The sequence below is a fragment of the Vulpes lagopus genome, chromosome 21 (genome assembly GCF_018345385.1).
Source record: "Vulpes lagopus strain Blue_001 chromosome 21, ASM1834538v1, whole genome shotgun sequence".
NCBI lineage: Eukaryota > Metazoa > Chordata > Mammalia > Carnivora > Canidae > Vulpes > Vulpes lagopus.
This window is the reverse complement of record NC_054844.1, coordinates 8,824,491-8,847,327: the sequence shown is the minus strand read 5'-3', so window position 1 is coordinate 8,847,327 and position 22,837 is coordinate 8,824,491. Positions and strand designations below refer to the sequence as shown.

Here is a 22,837-nt window from a genome sequence, read left to right as displayed (position 1 = left end):
CGCTTCCTTTGTCTTTCTTTTATTAGAGAAGATGGTATAATACGGGAATAGACTTAATAGCATGGCCCCTGGTAATACATACGCATTTCAAGCCTGCTTCTCCCATTACATCCCAATAGGAGTCATATACATGGATAGGCTGTTTAGGGAAAATGAGTCATGCTTGGTTTAGAAGGCTCTACTTAGGAGAGCAACTTTCAGCTCCTGACAAAGAGCCACAGAGAGTGTGTCTCCACCTTGAAAGCCACAGAACTATAACCTCAGGAGCAACAGCAATTGAGGGGTAAATGGAACGGACTCACTTAAAAAATAAACAAATCCAATGCAAGATTTTAAAGGTCTACCAAATTCTGGGGGCACCTGGATGACTCAGTTATATCATGTGACTCTTGATCTTGGAGTTATAAGTTTGAGCCCCACATTGGGTGTAGAGATTACTTAAAAAACAAAATCTTTAAACAATTTTGATAAAATCTGGAAAGACTTGATTATTTTAAAAAGATAAGGCACACATTCTGATTTTAGGAATGAAAATACATGGCATTCCTGTTTATTCCAAAAGCTCTAAATATAATAAGGGAAACTCACACTTGTTAAAATTACTATTATCAAGATAATGAAGAACCCCCCCCCCACACACACACACACACCCGTGAGTGGGACCAGGCCTAACCCTGAGGCAGCCCATCCAGGTGCCTCCCATAAATTCAAGCAACAAAAACATTCTGTTTTTCCGAGATAGGAAAACTATCCCCCCCTTGCCCTGACTGGAAAAGTCCCTGAACATGGTCATGTTGACCTTCAAAGAAATAAATCATGTCACAATGCTATGCTACTCCCGTGGTCTTTTTGCCTTTAAAAAATGCCTGTAATTGCTAATCAGGGCGCTCTGCCACCTCTGAGGCAGAGAGCCCGTTTGCGCAAACGTTCAATAAACCCTCTTGCTTGTTGCATCTGCCTGTCTGGGGTCTGAGTCTCTGGGGCGTCCACCGGGACACGTTGGCACCCGTGAGCAAGGGTCCAACAATAAGACATAACAAGTGTTGGTGAGAATGTGGAGAAAAGGGAATCCTCGTGCACTGTTGGTGGGAATGTAAATTGGTGCAGCCACTGTGGAACAGTGAAGGTTCTTCAAAAATTTGGAAATAGGGATGCCTGGGCTGCTCATGGTTGACTGTTTGCCTTTGGCTGAGGTGGTAATCCCGGGGTCCGGGGGTGGAGTCGGGCTCCCTGCAGGGAGCCTCCTCCCTCTGCCTAGGTCTCTGCTTCTCTCTGTGTGTGTCTCTCATGAATAAATAAAATCTTTAAGAAAAATAAATAAAATTTTTAAAGTGTCATATTCAGACATAAAAAAAGAAGGAAATTGGAGATCCCTGGGTGGTGCAGCGGTTTGGCGCCTGCCTTTGGCCCAGGGCATGATCCTGGAGACCTGGGATCGAATCCCACGTCGGGCTCCCAGTGCATGGAGCCTGCTTCTCCCTCTGCCTGTGTCTCTGCCTCTGTGTGTGTGTGTGTGTGTGTGACTATCATAAATAAATAAAAATTTTAAAAGAAGGAAATTCTATTATTTGCAAAAATGTAGATGGACCTTGAGAGTATTATGCTAAGTGAAATAAAGTCAGAGAAAGACAAATACTACATGATCTTACATGTGGAATCCAAAAAAGTCAAACTTATAGAAACGGAGTAGAATGGTGTTTGCCAGGGGCTGGGCATGGGGAGAGAAATGGGGAGATGTTCATCAATAAGATGAGTCTTACAATAAATGTAAGTCATAAGAGGAGTAAGTTCCAGAGAGCTAATGTACAACACAGTGACTATGGTTAGTGATACTCTATTGTATCCTTGAAAGTTGTTATAAGAGTAAAACTTTAATGTACCCACCATAGCAACAACAACAATGAAATGATAATTATGAGAGGGGATGGATGTAATTAACCTTGTTGTCATAAACATTTTGCAATATATACATGTATCAAATCATCACATTGTACATCTTTTTTTTTTTTTTTTTTTTTTTTTTTATGATACTCAGAGAGAGAGAGAGGCAGAGACACAGGCAGAGGGAGAAGCAGGCTCCATGCACCGGGAGCCCAATGTGGGATTCGATCCCGGGTCTCCAGATCGTGCCCTGGGCCAAAGGCAGGCGCCAAACCGCTGCGCCACCCAGGGATCCCCACATTGTACATCTTAAACTTACATGATGTTATATGCCAATTATAGCTCAGTAAAACTGAAAAAAAAAAAAGTAGGTAAATCCTTACCCTGATAAATTTGAAATTTACTTAAAAATTTCCTACAAAATCACAACACACCAATAATATCTGAAGAAGGAAGAAATCTGAAGAGTTATATATGCATTTTTCATCAGCTCTAAGTAAAACCTTGTCACAAAGGGAAAAACATAGATTGGAGTACTATTAATATAACAGAAGCGACAGACTTAAAATATAAACAAACCTGAGTCAGAATGCTACTCACCAAGTCCTCAGTCCAGGAGGGTTCTGATAAAACAGTAGCAGGAGTCCCATCCTTCCCAATCCCCCCACTAACTTGGCTCTGACCCCAAATCTAAAAATGTGAGGGATGAAGTCACGTTCTTCTTTCTGACAGCAGGTGGAGCCATTGAGACATGTACAACTTGCCGCAAAAAAAGCTAAAGACACCACAGACCACCTTCTACGATGATTTAACAGATGGATGCACGTTTCCTCGTTGAAATCAGCCAAGCTCCTGACTCTAATGTGCCAAACCTGGTAGCAGTTTTCAATCCCGGTTGGTCCAGCTCCAAGGCACCCAAAAGCTGGGGTACATTGTACATCCTACCCAGAAGCAGGGGTTTTATTAGGTTTCAGGATCTGTCCCTGAAGAGATCTTAAAAGTGAAGCCACCTTCATGCCTGTTGACATCTATGGCTAGAGAGCATGTCTCACTCCTATGCGGGGGGAACATGAACATGATGTTCACCAGGGAGCCTGTCCACAGGCAAGAAAGGAGCCTGCAGAGAGGCTCCAAGGGCCAGGTGAACTACAACCTTTTCAGAGAGAAACAGCGAGCAAGAGCAGGGGAAGGAGTAGATGGAGAAGCAGACTCCCTGAGTCTGACACGGGGTGGTTGGGGGGGGCTGGATCCCAGGACCGTGAGATGATGACCTGAGCTGAAGGCAAATGCTTCACAACTAAGCCACTCGGGTGCTCCTGCAACATTTTCATTCATGGCAAGTCCAGAAAAGTTTTTAAAAATTAGATCATCTTTTTATCTGCAACACTTTGTGCAGTGGGTGTCATGATGCTCATTACACAGAGGAGTATCCCTATGATGGAAGTCTCAGAAAACCTGAATATTTGACTTAAGTCACAAGCCAGGAAGTAGAGAATCTAAAACCAGATATGACTGTTAAAAATTACGCTGCACAAATTCATTCTCTGAGACAACCTCTAGAATGTGTGTTTGGAAGTTAGGAAATGGGTTGTGCGGGCACTATCTTGTCTAGATTAGGATCACAATACCACATGATCTCAACTGCTTCTGCGATTAGTAGGCTATGCCAAGAATTCTCTTTCTTAGAAATTAAAAGGGTTTGTCCATTCTTCGAATGCCATCTTCCAGCAGCTGAAAACGTATTTACCTTTTCTAATCCTGGGACCAAATAGAGAAGCAGTTCCTAGCGATAAAAACCTGGTTGATCCAGATGAAAGGGACTCCTAGAGGGGAGTGTTAAGGGAATCAGAATTCCTGACAGGAACTCGGGTGCAGTGTGAGCCAGGAAAGTGATATTTAACACCATTGGAGCAGTGGTTCTCAGCTAGGGGCAGTTCCCCCACCCCACCCCAGGGTCATTTGGCAATATCTACCAATGTTTGTGGAATAAGGGAATGGGTGTTACTGGCCATAGGAGAGGAAGGACAGGGACTAGGATGGGACAAGGAAGGCCAGGACACATGGAGAGGGCACTTCAAAACTTAGTATTCCAGATAAATATTTAAAGAGTCAGACTTGGGATCCCTGGATGGCGCAGCGGTTTGGCGCCTGCCTTTGGCCCAGGGCGCGATCCTGGAGATCGAGGATCGAATCCCACATCAGGCTCCCAGTGCATGGAGCCTGCTTCTCCCTCTGCCTATGTCTCTGACTCTCTCTCTCTCTCTCTCTGTGACTATCATAAATAAAAAAAAAAAAAAAAAAAAAAATTTTTAAAGAGTCAGACTTTTACCTGAATGAGCCACCCAGGCTCCCCAAATGCAAAAATCTTAATATGAACATAGGAATGGGGCAGCCTGGGTGGCTCAGCAGTTTAGCGCCGCCTTGGGCCCAGGGCATGATCCTGGAGTCCTGGGATCGAGTCCCACATCAGGCTCCCTGCCTGGAGCCTGCTTCTCCCTCTGCCTGTGTCTCTGCCTCTCTCCCTCTCTCTGTGTCTCTCATGAATAAATAAATAAAATCTTAAAAAAAAAAAAAAGATTTGAACATAGGAATGAAGGATTGATGATGTTCTGAATGCAGAAGAGAGTGGGAAATAAAGCTAGAAAAGATCTAGACTTTATTGCCCCTAATTCTCACTCTAGAAAAAAAGATAACACAAAGAAAAAAAGTATTTTTATTTTTTTCAATATTTTACTTGTAAGTCATCTTTACAGCCAACATGGGGCTTGAAATCACAACCTCAAGATCAGGAGTCATATACTCTACCGACTGAGCCAGCCCAGTGCCACACACACAAAAAAAGTTAAAAAAATAAAATTATTTTAACTAGTTTTAGTGTAAGTTTACTGATCAGCTTTATGATCATATGATTATGAATCTCCTTCTAATAATATTCAAGCAATTATGTTAGTCTAACATATCAGATTATAAGAGATGGGGATCCCTGGGTGGCTCAGTGGTTTAGCACCTGCCTTTGGCCCCGGGGCGTGATCCTGGAGTCCCGGGATCAAGTCCCATATCAGGCTCCCGGCATGGAGCCTGCTTCTCCCTCCTCTTGTGTCTCTGCCTCTGTCTCTCTCTCTATGTTTATCTTGAAAAAATAAGTAAATCTTTAAAAAAATAAAAAAATAAGAGCTGATTAATTTGGTGGAAATTCAATTGATGGTAGCATAACTTCATAATTTATTAGTAATATAAATAGTTTATAAATATTTAGGGAAATATATTCAAATTCTCCTAGATGTGGCTAGTTCAGCCTTCATACTACATCCTTTTGACATGTGGCCATCACTCTTTTAAGTATTTCCTTACTTTTTGGTACCACAAAATATTCCAGGCTCATCCTTTGATCTATATGGAATTAAAGAAAGTGAATTCATCTGTGTTAGTTCTTATCTTGGAACTTTGCTGTCCTGCTAGTGCAGTTAGAGAGCTCGATCACTAGGGGATTTATCAAAATAACAGACCGGATGCCAGTACTTTTTTTTTTTTTTTAATATGGAACACTTCATGAATTTATGTGTCACCCTTGAACAGAGGCCATGCTAATCTCTGTACCTTTCCAATTTAACTACTGAAGCAAGCACAGATACCAGTACCTTTTACTTTCCTAGAAGATGATTTTAGTCATGTCACTTGGTTCTTTCCTGTTGACTCTCTAATTTTATTCCTTAATTAGTTATTAATCATTTCTAGCATCTATGTAATTTTTTAAAAAATCTGACTGATGTTTAAGATGCTATTACTAGGGGCACTTAGGTGTCTCAGTTGATTAATCATCTATCTTCTGCTTAGGTCATGATCCCAGGGTGTTGGGATTGAGCTCCACCCGCAGCAAGCTCCCCACTCGGTGGGTAGCGTGCTTCTCCCTCTCCCTCTCCCTCTGCCTCTGCCACTCCCCCTGCTTGTGCTGTCCCATTTGCTCTCCTTCTCTCTTACAAATAAATAAATAAATAAAATCTTTTTAAAAATTTTATTACTAAATTACTGGCTGGCTGAAAGAAGAAGCTCCAGGATTCATGGAAAGCAGAAGTGTTTTTCAGTATTTTGGTATCGGTGAGGAAATGAAAAGTAATCTAAAAAATGAGAAGCAGAAATTTCCGGTTTGGATTGTGACTGAATAGCTGGTGTCAGGTCAACTCTCTGCTGAGATCAGGGAAAGCTGGATAAGCACAAAAACTACTTGAGGGATGCCTGGGTGGCTCAGTGGTTGAGCGACTGCCTTCAGCTCAGGTTGTGTTCCCTGGGTCCTGGGATCGAGTTCCATATCAGACCCTGCAGGGAGCCTGCTTCTCCCTTTGCTTGTGTCTCTGCCTCTCTCTCTGTCTCTCATGAATAAATAAAATCTTAAAACAACAACAACTACTACTACTTGAAAGCATCAGAGAGCTTTCAATGCAGTAAGGAATTGAAGAAGCCAAGGTATCAGAGAAGGGAAGCCTGGACCTGCCTCTTGCTGACTCAGCAGTGCCTGAAAGACTAGGTATCCGCCCTGAACGTGGCAATTCAGAGGCTGGGAATCTGAATAGTTTCAGGAATCTCACAGGTTAAGAGGGAGAAACAAGTGTAGGACCCACCCTGAGCTGCCCTCAGGGAATATTGGAGGGCGAAAAATAGATTCTGACCTCATAAAGACTGACATTTGCAAAAGTAAATTTGGGGGATGCCTGGGTGGCTCGGTGGTTGGGTGTCTGCCTTCGGCTAGTCACGATCCTGTGGTCCACATCGGGCTTCTTGCAGGGAGCCTGCTTCTCCCTCTGCCTGTGTCTCTGCCTCTGTGTGTGTGTGTGTGTCTCATGAATAAGTAAATACAATCTTTTTAAAAAAAATTATTATTCATGAGAGACACAGAGAGAAGCAGAGACACAGGCAGAGGGAGAAGCAGGCTCCCTGTGGGGAGCCTGATGCAGGACTCGATCCCAGAACCCTGGGATCACACCCTGAGCCAAAGGCAGACACTCAACGACTGAGCCACCCAGGTGTCCCAAATAGTTTTAGATTTAAATTGAGATGATAAAAAAAAAGATAAATAATAATAATAATAATAAATTGAGATGATAGTACCAAGAGTTTCCTGTATATACTACCTACCTAGTTTCTCCTACTATTAACATCGGTATGGTATGGGCATCACTACTAATGACCCAATAATGATGCATTATTAAAGCCTATACTTTATTCAGATTTTCTTATTTTACAACCTACTGTTCTTTTTCTGTTCCAGATTTAACCAGGATACATTTAGTCATCAAGTCTTAAATTTCTTCAGGCTGTGACAGTTTCTCAGATTTTCCTTGTTTTTGATGACCTTGATGGAGGAATATTGGTCATATATTTTGTACAATGTCCCATATTGAAATTTGATATATTTCTCATGATAAATTGGATTGAGGGTTTTTCAGAGCAAAACCAGAGGTAAAGTCCCATTGTCATCTCATCATATCAAGGATACATACTATCAACATGCTTATTGCTATTAACGTTGACCTTGATCACCTGGCTGAGGTAATGTTTGTCAGTTTTCTCCATTGTAAAGTTACTCTTTTATCCTCCTTTGTATTGTACCCTTTGGAAAGAAGTCCTATGCACAGCCACATTTAAGGGATGGAGATTTTAAAAAGGGGGGGGATGGGGAGTTATGCTCCAACTTAAGTTTGTATACATAATATCTAGTTTTTTTTTTTAAGATTTTATTTATTTATTCATGATAGTCACAGAGAGAGAGAGAGAGAGAGAGAGAGAGGCAGAGACACAGGCAGAGGGAGAAGCAGGCTCCATGCAGGGAGCCCGACGTGGGATTCGATCCCGGTCTCCAGGATAGCGCCCTGGGCCAAAGGCAGGCGCTAAACCGCTGCGCCACCCAGGGATCCCATATCTAGTATTTAATAAACAATATTAGACATACAAAAAGACAAGAGTTGACTTAAACAGAAAATAAAATAAAACCCAGGTCCAGAGATTAGAGTTATTAGAATCAGACTTAAAATACCTATGATTAATATGCTTAAGAATATAAGTAATAGGATGAAAAATTTCAGCAAAGCACTAGAAACTAAAAAATATATATACATATGTGTATATATACATACATGTTCTTTTTTTAAGATTTTATTTATTTATTCATGAGAGACACAGAGAGAGAGGCAGAGACTGATGTGGGACTCGATCCCAAGACCCCGGGGACCACGCCCTGGGCAGAAAGCAGGCACTCAACCCCTGAGCCACCCAGGTGTCCCAGTATACATATATATATTTGGAAAAAAGTAACAAATTAATAACTTTTTTTATCTTTTTATTTTTTTAAGAATTTTTTTTAAAAAACATGCCCAATGTGGGTCTCAAACTCATGACCCCAGATCAAAAGTCCCATGCTCTACCCACTGAGCCAGACAGCTGTCCCACAAATTAAGAACTTTAAAAAAAAAAAAAAGATTTTATTTTATTTATTCATGAGAGACACAGAGAGAGGCAGAGACATAGGCAGAGGGAGAAGCAGGCTCCATGTAGGGAGCCCGATGTGGAATTCAATCCCAGGACTCCAGGATCACAACCTGAGCCAAAGTTGGACACTTAAACGCTAGGCCACCCAGGCGTCCCAAATTAAGAACTTAGTAGGTGAATTTCACAGCAGATTAAACACAGCTGAATAAGAAATTATTTGGGGGGGGAATCCCTGGGTGGCTCAGCAGTTTAGCACCTGCCTTCGGCCCAGGGCGTGATCCTGGAGTCCCGGGATCGTGTCTCGCATCAAGCTCCTGCATGGAGCCTACTTCTCCCTCTGCCTGTGTCTCTGCCTCTCTCTCTTTGTGTCTCTCATGAATAAATAAGTAAAATCTTTAAAAAAAAAAAGAAGAAAGAAAGAAAGAAAGAAAGAAAGAAAGAAAGAAAGAAAGAAAGAAAGAAAGAAAGAAAGAAAGAAATTAGTTGGGGTTCCTGGCAGGCATGGTAGAGCACACAACTCTTGATCTTGGGGTTGTGAGTTCAAGACCCACATTAGGCACAGAGGTTACCTAAAAAAAAAAGAGAGAGAAAATTTAGTTAACTGAAAGATAAGTGAGAAGAAAATATCCATACAGGGATGCCTGGGTGGCTCAGCGGTTGAGCATTTGCTTTTCACTCAGGGCATGATGTCTCTGCCTATCTCTGTGTGTCACTCATAATAAATAAATAAATAAAATCTTTAAAAAAAAATCCATACAGAAGACCAGAAAGACAAAACAACAGGAGAGAGCCTAAGTGGCATATATGGGTCCTTGTGAGAAGGTCTAACATATGTAATTGAGTTCCAGAAGGAGAATTTAAAAAGAATGAGGTAAAAGAAAATTTTGAAGATGAAATGGCCAAGATTTTATAAAACTGAGGAATGACGTCAAGACAGAGTCAAGATGTTCCTCACACCCATGGGATTACAGAACAAACAAGAGCAAAACAAAACAAAGAATAATTTGAACCAATCAGAGAAAATGGGAAGCAAAAGTACAGAAGAATGTAAAGGATAAAGATGATGTAGAGAATGGTACCTTTTAACAATTTAATATAATAGTTTGAGAAATTGTTATTTTATGCTTTTTTACTGAATATTATTTTTCAAAGATTAGCAGTGGAAGAAGACTCTCAATGCTACTGTAGTTATCAGCACCAAATAAGTGTGTATAAATAAAACATTAAAATTAAACATCAGGGGCAGCCTGGGTGGCTCAGCGGTTTAGCGCCACCTTCAGCCCAGGGCGTGATCCTGGGTACCTGGGATCGAGTCCCACGTCAGGCTCCCTGCATGGAGCCTGCTTCTCCCTCTGCCTGTGTCTCTGCCTCTCTCTCTCTCTCTCTATGTGTCTCTCATGAATAATTAAATAAAATATTATTAAAAATTAAACATCAGAAACTAATATAAGTTGACTAATAGGAATTAAATACTTGAAAAAAAACAGCATCAGATACATTTAATTAGTTCTTTCTTTTTTTAATGATTTTATTTATTTATTCATAAGAGACACACAGAGAGAGAGAGAGGCAGAGACACAGGCAGAGGGAGAAGCAGACCCCTCATGGGAAGTGTGATGCAGGACTCGATCCCAGGACCCTGGGGATCACATCCTGAGCCAAAAGCGGATGCCCAACCACTAAGCCACCCAGGCATCCCCCATTCTTTTATTCTTTTCTTTTTTCTTTTCTTTTCTTTTCTTTTCTTTTCTTTTCTTTTCTTTCTTTTCTTTTCTTTTCTTTTCTTTTCTTTCTTTTCTTTTCTTTCTTTCTTTCTTTCTTTCTTTCTTTCTTTCTTTCTTTCTTTCTTTCTTCTTTCTTTCTTTCTTTCCATCTTCCCTTGTATCTTGGCTAACGTGGGTTCCATAAGGAAAATTTGAATGTCACAGCAGTTTATGCTCATTATACTCTGAGGCTGTAGGATTTGGAGCTGTCAGTATTCCTCTGAGAGATTTTTTCCTTTTTGTGGGGGACAGGGGTGTGGAGAGAGTGCATAAATGCATGAATGGGGTGGGGAGAGGGAGAGGGAGAGAAAGAATCCCAAGCAGGCTCCATGCCCAGCATGAAGCTCAATGTAGGGCTCCACCCCAGGACCCTGAGATTATGACCTGACCAAAATCAAGAGTAAGATGCATTACTGACTGAGCCACCCAGGTGCCCCCTCTGAAAGATTTCTGTGCCCCTCCCACCACCCCATTTTCCCTCCACACACATACTGCTGTTAAGCAGAGACTTTATAAGCCTGCGTATGAAAACATACAAGGAATATCAAAGAATCAGTTCATGGGAAAAAAAAATTTATTACTTTTGTCAGTGTTCTAACTAGATTGCAATCATTCTGAGCATACATAGATTTTTATCCTGTATAGGGCATTTCAACTTTGACTCCCATGCTTAAACAGGCACATCAAGAAAGGAGGAAGTTGAAAAGGATCATGATTAGAGAGACTCACGGGATGATGTTGATGGAAAGGGAAGTGCATGACCACATGGAAGAGGCCAGCAACATGGTGCTGAAGTGTTACATTGAAACTATTAAGTGTATGTTCATTACCCAGCACCAACTGCTTTTGTGTGGGATAATAATTACTCTAATATGAGATCTTTGCCCTCAACAAACTTATTATTATTCAAAAGCTTTTAGCAATATGTTGCAACTAACTCTGCTTTTGATAGAATGTGGATATTTTCCAGAAGTGGAAAAGAAAAAAATGTCTGGATGGTTGGGCCATTAGATCAATAACTGGACGACAATAATATTTTACTCAGTAAGGTATGAGAGTTTTTAGATATGTTGGTCGGACCCCTATTGATCTTCCTTGATGATGAATTTGATGACAACTATTACAGAAGCTTGAGCTGAAAGCTTTGTTGGTGGGATGTAGGATTGACTAGATACAAGGGAAGAAACCCATGATAGGCTATGAATGGGAAAGCACTTAGATGTCTAAGGCAAACAGAAATATCAAAGGACAAAGACAGAGAAACATCAGAAAGGAACTCAAAAGCAACTACACACCAAACCTTAATATGGGAAAGTTATCTTGATCCATCGATGTTTGGCAGCCACCAATAACCCATTACTAATTCTGTAGCCATGCTTACTTTACCATCAACCTTGACACCTGCCCTAACACCCCCAACCCAACCCCATCAACACCAAACACCTTGGACAACTGCCATCTACCCAGTGACTATTGATTACTCTTCAAATAAAACTATTTTGGAGAACAACTGAACCTATCAAAATGTAAAACATGCGTGCCATTTGAGGAAGCAGTGTTACTTCCAGAAAACTATTTTAGATATGTGCAAAAGAATTTATGTTTCAAGTATGTTCATATCAGCATAATTTGTCACAGAATATTATAGGGTGAGCATGTTTTTTTAACAAAATGAAGTATTTCTATATTATGAAATTACTTTCTGACCTTGTAGAAATGAGTTAGACTTTCCAGGACTAACTGGAGCTATCCATATTTGTATTTCTGGGTTTTTAAAAGCTATACATAGGGGCGTCTGGGTGGCTCAGTGGTTGAACATCTGCCTTTAACTCAGGGCGTGATCCTAGAGTCCCGGATCGAGTCCCGCATCAGGCTCCCTGCGAGCCTACTTTTCTCTCTGCCTATGTCTCTGCCTTTCTCTCTCTCTCATGAATAAATTTTTAAAATATATTTTAAAAATAAGTAAATAAAATTAAAACTATACATAAATGCTTTTAAGAAGTAAGTCAGGTGCACCTGGATGGCTTTGTTGGTGGAACATGTGACCCTTGATCTTGGGGTTGTGGGTTCCAGCCTCACACTGGGTATAGAGACTACTTAAAAATACAATCTTAAAAAAAAAAGTAAAAAAAATGTTGCCTCTAACTTAGCACTTGCACCCACATGCTCTGCCTTTTCTCCTATTACAACAGACAGCCTCTCTATGCGTCTAACTAATGCCAAACTCAGCATGTGTGCACAAAATCTCATCCCCATGATTTAGTCTAGGATGTTGCTCCAGCAATTCTCCCCTCTCTCCTTATTCAACATTTCTTTTTCCTCCCTGTGGATCATGTCCATGAGCATCAAAATTGTCCTCATTTCCCCCACTTTAAATACACCTTCTCTTAAAGCTACTCTCACCATCAGCTACTCTCCTGTGTCTTTAGCTAATTTCCTTACAGCAAACTCCTCAGAAGAGTACAGTAATTCTTGCTCATATTCCAGCCCAATGTGAACATGCTTGGCTAGGTGGCTGTCCATAGCATCTAGACCTAGACTCCTTCCATCATATGTGCTGCCATTTCCTAGGTCTTAAGCATCTTCTCCAGTCAATCGATAGATGTGGAAAAGAGAGAAAGGATTGTGCCAGACTGGGGGTGGTGCCTGTCACTTCCACTCACATTGCATTGGCCAGAAGTCAATTATATGGTTATTCTTAACTGCAGAAAAGGTGTGTCCTCCAAAAGAGAAAGGAAACACAGATACTGGTGAATATTAACACCAGGTCTCTTATTCCCATTATCCAGGATACTTTAAAAAGGGCAAGACTCTTGTGGAGCGACAGTTTTCCATACTTTTGCACAATCTCCAATCCTCTGACGCCTAAATTTCTGTCTACCCTTTCATATCTTCTTGCTGCACTTCCCTTCTTAGCCATGGTCCATAGTCACAATTACTCTTGCAAATACATACATTTGGCCTTCCTCTTTTAGTCATTTCCACTATATAAAAATCCATTACTCCAGATTACACTGCAATCTCACCAATCCAGCAGTCAATCTTAGCCACATTTATTGTGGAACAAGTAGAACTTATGTTTGTCCTGATGTGAAGCTATATAAATAGGCATCAATTATTTTATATTGTTGGGGCACCTGGGTGGCTCAGTTGGTTAAATCGTCTGACTCTGGGTTTCGACTCAGGGTTGTGGGCTCCCTGCTTAGTGGGGAGTCTGCTTGAGATTCTTTCCCTTATCCTCTGTCCAAACTTTACCCCTCTCATGCTCTCTTTCTCTTTCTAAAGTAAATAAATCAATCCTTAAAAAAAAAAATTGACCCTTGGCTGGTTCAGTTGGTATAGCATGCAACTCTTGATCTTGGGGTGGTGAGTATAAGGCCCACATTGGGCATAGAGCCTGTAATGCATATATATATATGGACTCCACCCCCACCCCCAGAGATTCTGAGTTAATTGCTCTGCGGTGTGCCCTGGACATCAGATTCTAGCGTTGGGAGTCATTGGTTGAGTTTGGTGCTCTTCAAACTTCTATGTAGCATCTAGGGATCTTGCTAAAAATGCAGATTCTGATTCAGTAGCTATTGGGGAGGGGCAACCCAGTTTTGAGACTGAGTCTTTTATGAACACAATTATGTCAAGAAGTTCAATTCTCTTGTTTTTTAGAGGCAGCTGGAAAAGTCTTTAAAAATGGATTAAGGAATTTTAATAGTCTACCATCAGATGTCCCCAGATGGCTCTAGAATTCTGCATTAGTAGTATATTTGTATGCTGAGGGGAAAGCTCAAGTACTGAGGGAAAGAGTGATGACGCACCAGACAGCCGCAAGATTTCCCAGAGTCACAGCTGGAAGCAATCTGAGAGGATGAGCTCAAGCATCAGGCAAGAGGTACTGGCCTTAGAAAAGAGCGTGGATATTTCACTCAAGGACAGTTTTATGATGCAGAACTAGAGTGCCTTTGCTTGTAGTTTCAGGGGAAGAAGAATACTTGTTTCTAAGATTCTTTTTACTAACATTTTTCTGTTAGGAAAACCTGTATTCTCAAAGCTGAACACAGGAAAAGAAGCAGTTCTGAGAAACTCAACACTGACAATATGAAAAAAATTAAAATCTAAGAGAATCTTTGAATAATTGAAATTGAATGCTGAAAGTATAGATAATTGTTTGAGAAAAAAGGACGATCCCACTCCTCTGCAAACAGAATTCTCCTTAACAGTTGGTGCTTCTCTGCTAGCTAAAACAAGCACCTGGGGGTGCCTGGGGGGCTCAGTTGGTTAAGGGTCTGCCTTTGGCTCAGGTCATGATCCTGGGATCGATCCCTGTCGGCCCCTTGTCCTGCTCCCTGCTCAGCTGGGAGCCTGTTTCTCCTTCTCTGGGAGTCTGCTCCTCCCCCATATTCATGCTCTTATGCTTTCTCTCTCTCTCTCTCTCTCTCAAATAAATAAATAAAATCTTTTAAAAAATTAAATAAAACAAGCACCTGGACAGGGATCAAATTTTGCTGCTTGGAACTGACAAATATCCACAGATCAATTTGCTTACAGTTTGCATCTCAGATACACTATTTATTGTTTCTGTTAATGGTATTTCTGGGAAGATAGCTCCAACTTGTGTCCTAAATTTAATTCATGTCAGGTAATAAAAACATGACGTTTATGACTATAAAAAATAAAACAGCAGCAGTCAATAATAATCTGTACTTAGTGGGGAAGCTTACTTAAAGTGTATAAACCTTCTTACTTCCCAAGTCACCGTGAATGGGTAGAGCCCATTATCTCCTTGTGAGATTCTTCATAAAGGAGTAAAAAAACTTTGACAGGTGCACAAATGCAGTATGTCTGAGAAATTCTGCATTAAAACAAATATATAAGCCATTAAATAGTCGGTAGTTTTACATGGTCAGATAAAATAAACAAAACTGTATATGTTTGTGCATAAGTAAAAAATATAAACTTTTTAAAATCAAATATATGCCTATAAAAAGTTGTAACTAAAGTTTTAACATTGTTACACTAAATAAAAAATAGCGTATCTAAGTGTAAGTGCCTAAGTGTATCTAAGGCAATAAATAAAAATAGCATTGAAATAATATAACTAGGGACGTTTGGGTGGCTCAGTTGGTTGAGCATCTGCCTTCAGCTCAGGTCACGATCCCGGGATCCCCAGGTCCTGAGACTGAGTCCTGGATCAAGCTCCCTGCGGAATGGGGAGCCTGCTTTTCCCTCTGCCTCTGCCCCTCCCCCTGCACCTGCTCTCTCTCTTGCTCACTCTCTCTCAATAAATAAATAAAATCTTAAAAAAAAAAAAAAGGGGGGGGGGGCAGCCCAGGTGGCTCAGCGGTTTAGCGCCGCCTTCAATCCGGGAAGTAATCCTGGAGACCAGGGATCAAGTCCCACATCGGGCTCCCGGCGTGGAGCCTGCTTCTCCCTCTGCCTGTGTCTCTGCCTCTCTCTCTCTGTGTCTCTCATGAATAAATAAATAAAATCTTTTTAAAAAAATGTAACTAATGTGCTTATTAAGTAGCTCTTTTACTTTAAGGATTTACTTATTTGTGAGAGAGGAGAGGAGGAGGGGAGGGGCAGGGGAAGAGGGGAGACAAGCAGAGCTGGGAACCTGATGCGGGGCTCAATCTCAGGATCCTGAAACCATGATCTGAGCTGAAATCAAGAGTTGAATGCTTAACTAACTGAGCCACCTAGGTGCCCTTGTCTCTTCTTAAGATAACTGATACCATTCATACTGAAAAGTTTCAGCAGGATCTATGTTATAAAAACTTAATTCCGAAATATTTAGATTACAATTCTTTAAAAGATTTGTTTATTTATATTTATGTTTGTTTATTTATTTATTTATTTATTTATTTATTTATTTATTTATTTATTTTTATTTATGAGAGACACAGAGAGGCAGAGACATAGAAAGAGGGAGAAGCAGGCTCCTCGAGGGTAGCATGATCAGGCCTCCATCCCAGGACCCAGTATCATGCCCTGAGCCAAAGGCAGATGCTCAACCACTGAGCCACCCAGACACCCCTAGATTACAATTGTTTTTAAAGAGAATTCACAATGTGGTCTGAAAGGAAAGACATCGGCTTATCTGTAGCCAAACCAGCAATGTTTCACTCTTTAATACCTCTTCCAATTGACTGTTTTCTAATGAAAAGAAAAACAGGGCAGCCCCGGTGGCGCAGTGGTTTGGCGCCGCCTGCAGCCCAGGGTGTGATCCTGGAGACGGGGATCGAGTCTCACATCGGGCTCCCTGCATGGAGCCTGCCTCTCCCTCTGCCTGTGTCTCTGCCACCCCCACTCTGTGTCTGTCATGAATAAATAAATAAAATCTAAAAAAAAAAAAAAAAAAAAACATTTTCCCCGATTTCTTTCCTCGGGATGTAGAAAACATATTAGGGCGAATCTGGACTCAGAAAAAAATGGGCAAAAACTCCTGACTTTTGTGATGATACAATCTGTAGTGAATGTTATACAGTACTTTGGTGGCCCTCGATTATAGCTCCCCATTCTTTTTTTTTTTTTTTTAAGATTTTATTTATTTATTCATAGAGACCGAGAGAGAGAGGAGAGAGAGAGAGAGAGAGAGGCAGAGGGAAAAGCAGGCATCATACAGAGAGCCTGACGTGGGACTTGATCCGCCGTCTCCAGGATCACGCCCTGGGCTGAGGGCAGCGCTAAACCACTGCGCCACCGGGGCTGCCCATAGCTCCCCATTCTATACATGTTCTTTGTATATGTGAGTAAAGTAGGGTTGATAAAGCTGGTTTGCCCCCAGTTTTACACAATGTGCTATGCCTTAAAGTCACACTCTAGAAACCTTGGTAAGGTAGATACAGCAGTGAGGCCAAAAGGCCACACTTTATTTTCTTTTTAAGATTTTATTTATTTATTTATTTATTTATTTATTTATTTATTTATTTATGAGAGACACACAGAGAGAGGTAGAGACACAGGCAGAGAGGGAAGCAGGCTCCACGCAGGGAGCCTGACGTGGGACTCGATCCTGGGTCTCCAGGATCACACCCTGGGCAGGAGAGGACGCTAAACCGCTGAGCCAACTGGGCTGCCCATGGCCACACTTTTTACATGAATTTCATTCAATTTAAAATCCACATGGATCCATTCATATTGTCTAATAAATATGTGTTTATTTTGTGGATATAAAAATCTATTCTTGGGTACCTGGGTGGCTCAGTGGTTGAATGTCTGCCTTCAGCTCAGGTTGTGATCCCGGGGTCCTGGGATCAAGTCCCACAGCAGGCGCCCCACAGGGAGCCTGCTTCTCCCTCTGCCTATGTTTCTGCCTCTCTCTGTGTGTCTCTCATGAATAAATGAATAAAATCTTTAAGAAAAAAAAAATAGGGGATCCCTGGGTGGCTCAGCAGTTTCGCGCCTGCCTTTGGCCCAGGGTGTGATCCTGGAGTTCCGGGATCAAGTCCCAGGTCGGGCTCCTGGCATGGAGCCTGCTTCTCCCTCTCCTCTGCCTGTGTCTCTGCCTCTCTCTCTCTATGTCTACCATAAATAAATAAAAATAAGTTTAAAAAAAAAAGAAAAAAATAATAAGTAAATAAAAATAAAAGTCTATTTTTGGGGCACCTGGCTGGCCCAGTAGGTAGAGCATGTGACTCTTAATCTCAGGGTCTTGAGTTCAACCCCCACATTGGGTATGGAACCTAGCTAAAAAAAAAAAAAAATTTTTTTTTAAAGCATATTCTAGGGGCACCTGCGTGGCTCCGTCATTAAGCACCTGCCTTCAGCTCAGGTCATGATCTGAGATTGAGCCTTGCATCAAGCTCCCTGCTCTGCAGTCAGTCTGCTTCTCACTCTCCTTCTGCTACCACTCTTGCTCATGCTTTCTCTCTCTCTCTCTCTCTTTCTCTCTCTCTCTCTCTCTCTCTCTCTGCTGAATAATTAAATAAAATATTTTTTTAAAATGTCTATCTTGGGATCCCTGGGTGGCGCAGCGGTTTGGCGCCTGCCTTTGGCCCAGGGCGCGATCCTGGGGACCCGGGATCGAGTCCCACATCGGTCTCCCGGTGCATGGAGCCTGCTTCCCTCTGCCTGTGTCTCTGCCTCTCTCTCTCTCTCTCTGTGACTATCATAAATAAATAAAAATTTAAAAAAAAATTTTTTTAAATGTCTATCCTTACAGAAGATCTAATTGTTTTTTTGTTTTTTTTTTAATATTTTATTTTATTATTTTCGTATGATAGTCACAGAGAGAGGGAGAGAGAGAGGCAGAGATACAGGCAGAGGGAGAAGCAGGCTCCATGCACCGGGAGCCCGACGTGGGATTCGATCCCGGGTCTCCAGGATCACGCCCTGGGCCAAAGGCAGGCGCTAAACCGCTGCGCCACCCAGGGATCCCTGTTTTTTTTTTTTTAATTACTAATTTCTCATTGAAGGCTGCCTCTTTTCTTTTCTTTTTTTAAAGACTGCCTCTTTTCATACTTAGAGGAGAAGAAAATGTCTCAGAGTAAGAAACTCAGTAAATTGTAGTGTAAAATAATTTGTGCACTGTTGTTTTTATACTCAGTACAAAGGCACATTTGAGAAAAACAAAAAGACTTTAAAGAATATAATAGCTAAAATCTCTTAATAAATACTAATGTTCTTCTTTTAAGATTTTATTTATTCATGAGAGACACAGAGAGAGGCAGAGACACAGGCAGCGGGAGAAAGGGGAGCCTGATGCGGGGCTGCATCCCAGGACTCCAGGATCACGCCCTGAACTGAAGGCAGAAGCTCAACCCCTGAACCCCCCAGCTGCCCCAATAAACACTAAGGTTGTTAAGGGTCTGAGGCTTAACTTCCGTACTAACGATTTGGAAAGCCACATCAAATATGAAAACTGGATTAAGATTTATTTAAAAACTATAGACATGAAATCGCTTGCTCCTACTCCGTGATTTTCATCAAATTATAGTATGAGCAACCAGTGATAGCATCTCATGCTGTCAGACTCTTACCTGCCGTTTATAACTTGCTCTTCCGCAGAACAAGTCCTCCTTCCTGTGGAGCCCGCACCATTGCGTCCCCAGTCCCAACCTACCGGGACCAATCAAGGCCTTCATATAAACGAACTGCAGGATCCTCACTGCTTGGGCAAGTGTTCATCATAATTCTTACTGCCAGGGGCAGCCCGGGTGGCTCAGCGGTGTAGCGCCGCCTTCAGCTCAGGGCCGTGATCCTGGAGACCCCGGATCGAGTCCCACGTCGGGCTCCTGAATGGCGCCTGCTTCTTGCTCTGCCTGTGTCTCTGCCTGTGTGTGTGTGTGTGTGTGTGTGTGTGTGTGTGTGTGTGTGTGTGTGATGAATAAATAAATAAAATCTTTAAAAATAATAATAATTCACACTGCCCACACTACCAGGAATGAGAATCTAGACAATAAAACACTGCAAAAAAAGTTCTAGTGCAGAGGATAACCTGCACCTTCCTGAAGCATAAAGCAATCATAATCAGGCAGCCAACACCTGCAGCAAAGGCCTGTGCACACTGACACTCCTGGTTGGCAGGACGTTTCCTGGTGTCTGGTTTATGCTTGGGCTTCTCCGTGGTTTTAACTTCAGCCCAGGAAACATCGGTGTGCAATGACGTGAGCTGTGCGTTGGAGTCCCCGCAGGAGCCTGCTTCTCCTGTCTCTGCCTCTCTCTCTCTCTCTCTCTCTCTCTGTGTGTCTCTCATGAATAAACAAATAAAATCTTTAAAAACAAAATGAGGACAGCCCTGGTGGCTCAGCAGTTTAGCGCCGCCTTCAGCCCGGGGTGTGATCTGGAGACCAGGGATCGAGTCCCACCTCCGGCTCCCTGCCTGGAGCCGGCTTCTCCCTCTGGCTGTCTCTGCCTCTCTCTCTCTGTGTGTGTTTTTTGTGAATAAATAAATAAAATCTTTTAAAAAATAATAAAATACAATGAATTGTAAATTCATACAGGAATGCCTGAGGGGCTCAGTTGGAGCGTGACAACCTTGATCTTGGGGTTGTGAGTTTGAGCTGCAGGTTACAGAGATTACTTTAAAAAATAAAATCTTTGGGTGGCTGGGTGGCCCAGTTGGTTGAACATTTGACTTCAGTTCAGGTCATGATCTTGGGGTCCTGCGATCTATTCTCACATCAGGCTCCCTGCTCAGCATGGCGTCTGCTTCTCCCTCTCTCTCTCTGCCCTCACCCTGTTCATGCTCTCTTTCTCTCTCTCTCAAATAAGTAAAATCTTTAAAAGAATAAAATATTTATAAAAATGAATTATAAATTCATACAATATAGACAGTGATGTATGTGATAGGTAATTATATTACTTCTAACAAAAACATTGTAGAAAACACAAATGTCATCATATGGAACTAATGAATGATGCTGGAGAGCCATAGAGTAAATTATTATGCACCCATTAAAACTCATATTTTGAAAAATGTTTAATAGAAGAGAATATGCTCGATGTAATATGTGAAAAGTATATTCCTTTTTTTTTTTTAAAGATTGTATTTATTTATTCATGAGAGACACACACAGAGAGAGAGGCAGAGACTGGCAGAGGGAGAAGCAGGCTCCATGCAGGAGCCTGATGTGGGACTCGACTTGATTCCGGGATCATGTCCTGAGCTGAAGGCAGATGCTCAACCACTGAGCCACCCAGACATCCCAAGTATACTCCTTTCTAAAGGAAACTGCTAGAGGGTTTAAGAAGGTAAAGAAATAAGCACTCACTAGTATTCCTAAAAAATGAATTAAAATTTTCCCCAGGGATCCCTGGGTGGCGCAGCGGTTTGGCGCCTGCCTTTGGCCCAGGGCGCGATCCTGGAGACCCGGGATCGAATCCCACGTCGGGCTCCCGGTGCATGGAGTCTGCTTCTCCCTCTGCCTGTGTCTCTGCCTCTCTTTCTCTCTCTGTGACTATCATAAATAAATAAAAATTAAAAAAAAAAAAATAAAAAAAATAAAATTTTCCCCAAAAAAGCAGTATATCAATTAGCATATATATAGTTTTCACAACTTTGTTTATATTGTGCATACAAACAAGTATGTATATATATTAAAAATAATAAAAAGAAAGGAGCTTCTAAATTATTATTTTTGTATCTGACTGGTAGGGTAAAGGTGATTATATGATTTTCTGTTCATTTTGTTCTCCCCAATCCCAAACCCCGTTTCCTTTAATACCCACTTATGATTTTATTAGCCAGAAATATGTTACTACTTTTTTTTTTTCATTTTTTTAGGGCTCTTGTCTGATTTAAACCTGGTCTCTACCAAAATAATTTCTTTTTTTTTAAGATTTTTATTTATTTATTCATGATAGATACAGAGAGAGAGAGAGAGAGAGAAAGGCAGAGACACAGGCAGAGGGAGGAGTAGGCTCCATGCAGGGAGTCTGACTGGGACTTGATCCTGGGACTCCAGGATCACCCCCTGGGTGGAAGGCAGGTGCTTAAACCCTGAGCCACTCAGGCTGCCCTCTACCAAAATAATTGCATAACTGAACACACCCCATTCTGCAACAACAACCTGGTCATATCAACCGTCAGGCAGTTATTTCTTTTAGTAATTTTTCTAATGAATCAAGATGTGCATGGGACACCTGCCTGGGTGGCTCAGCAGTTAAGCATCTGCCTTCAGCCCAGGGCCTGATCCTGGAGACCCAGGATCCAGTTCCACGTCGGGCTCCCTACATGAAGCCTGCTTCTCCCTCTGCCTTTGTCTCTGCCTCTCTCTCTCTGTGTCTTTCATGAATAGTAAATAAAATATTAAAAAAGAAAGAAAAAAATAGCACATCCCAAACAAAGTTCTTCCCAGGCTCAAGTATTGTGTGATTTTTTTTTTTTTTTGAGATTTTTGTTTGTTTGTTTGTTTTTGAGGGGGAGGATAGAGCACAGAGGGAAAGGGAGACGTAGGCTTCCCCTTGAGCAGAGTCCAACATAGGACCTAGGATCACGACCTAAGCGAAAAACAGATGCTTGCCCAAATGGGCCACGTAGGCACCTCCAACGCTCAAGTCTGAAATCCTCCTCTCTGTTATTTACCCACAGAGTAAAGACTTGTGATGGTGGGATCCCTGGGTGGCTCAGCGTCTGAGAACCTGCCTTCCACCCAGGGCGTGATCCTGGAGACCGGGATCGAGTCCCGCATCGGGATCCCGGAGCCTACTTCTCCCTCTGCCTGTGTCTCTGCCTCTCTCTCTGTGTATCTCATGAATAAATAAATAAAATCTTAAAAAAAAAAAAAAAAAAAAGACTTGTGATGGCTATAAATAAGAAATAAGCCGGAGAAACAGAAGAGAGAAATGTTTTCATGGTTTCACATTCAAAATGCTGACAATTTTTTAGGAACAAATTTCACCTATTAGTTTAAAAATTACTTAGAAATTTCTCACCAGGGGATCCCTGGGTGGCGCAGCGGTTTGACGCCTGCCTTTGGCCCAGGGCGCGATCCTGGAGACCCGGGATCGAGTCCCACGTCAGGCTCCCGGTGCATGGAGCCTGCTTCTCCCTCTGCCTGTGTCTCTGCCTCTCTCTCTCTCTGTGTGTGTCTCTGATGAATAAATAAATAAAATCTTAAAAAAAAAAAAAAAAAAAGAAATTTCTCACCAATTTCTAAAGGTTAACTGTGCCTCTATGCTTCTCATTTCCTGGAGAAAAATCTTCTAGTCTTGCAAATATCTCCCTTTCCTCACCACAGTGAAAGCTCAATTAGTTCTGTCTCTGGTCTGCTTTG

General features: G+C 41.7%; 1 non-coding gene across 1 annotated transcript; it reads right to left on the bottom strand.

Moving 5' to 3' along the window:
• Positions 1 to 5,412: 5,412 nt before the first annotated feature.
• LOC121480452 lies at positions 5,413 to 5,515 on the bottom strand. Its single transcript, XR_005984973.1, has one exon. It is a non-coding gene; the product is annotated as a U6 spliceosomal RNA (small nuclear RNA).
• Between the last annotated feature and the right edge of the window lie 17,322 nt (positions 5,516 to 22,837).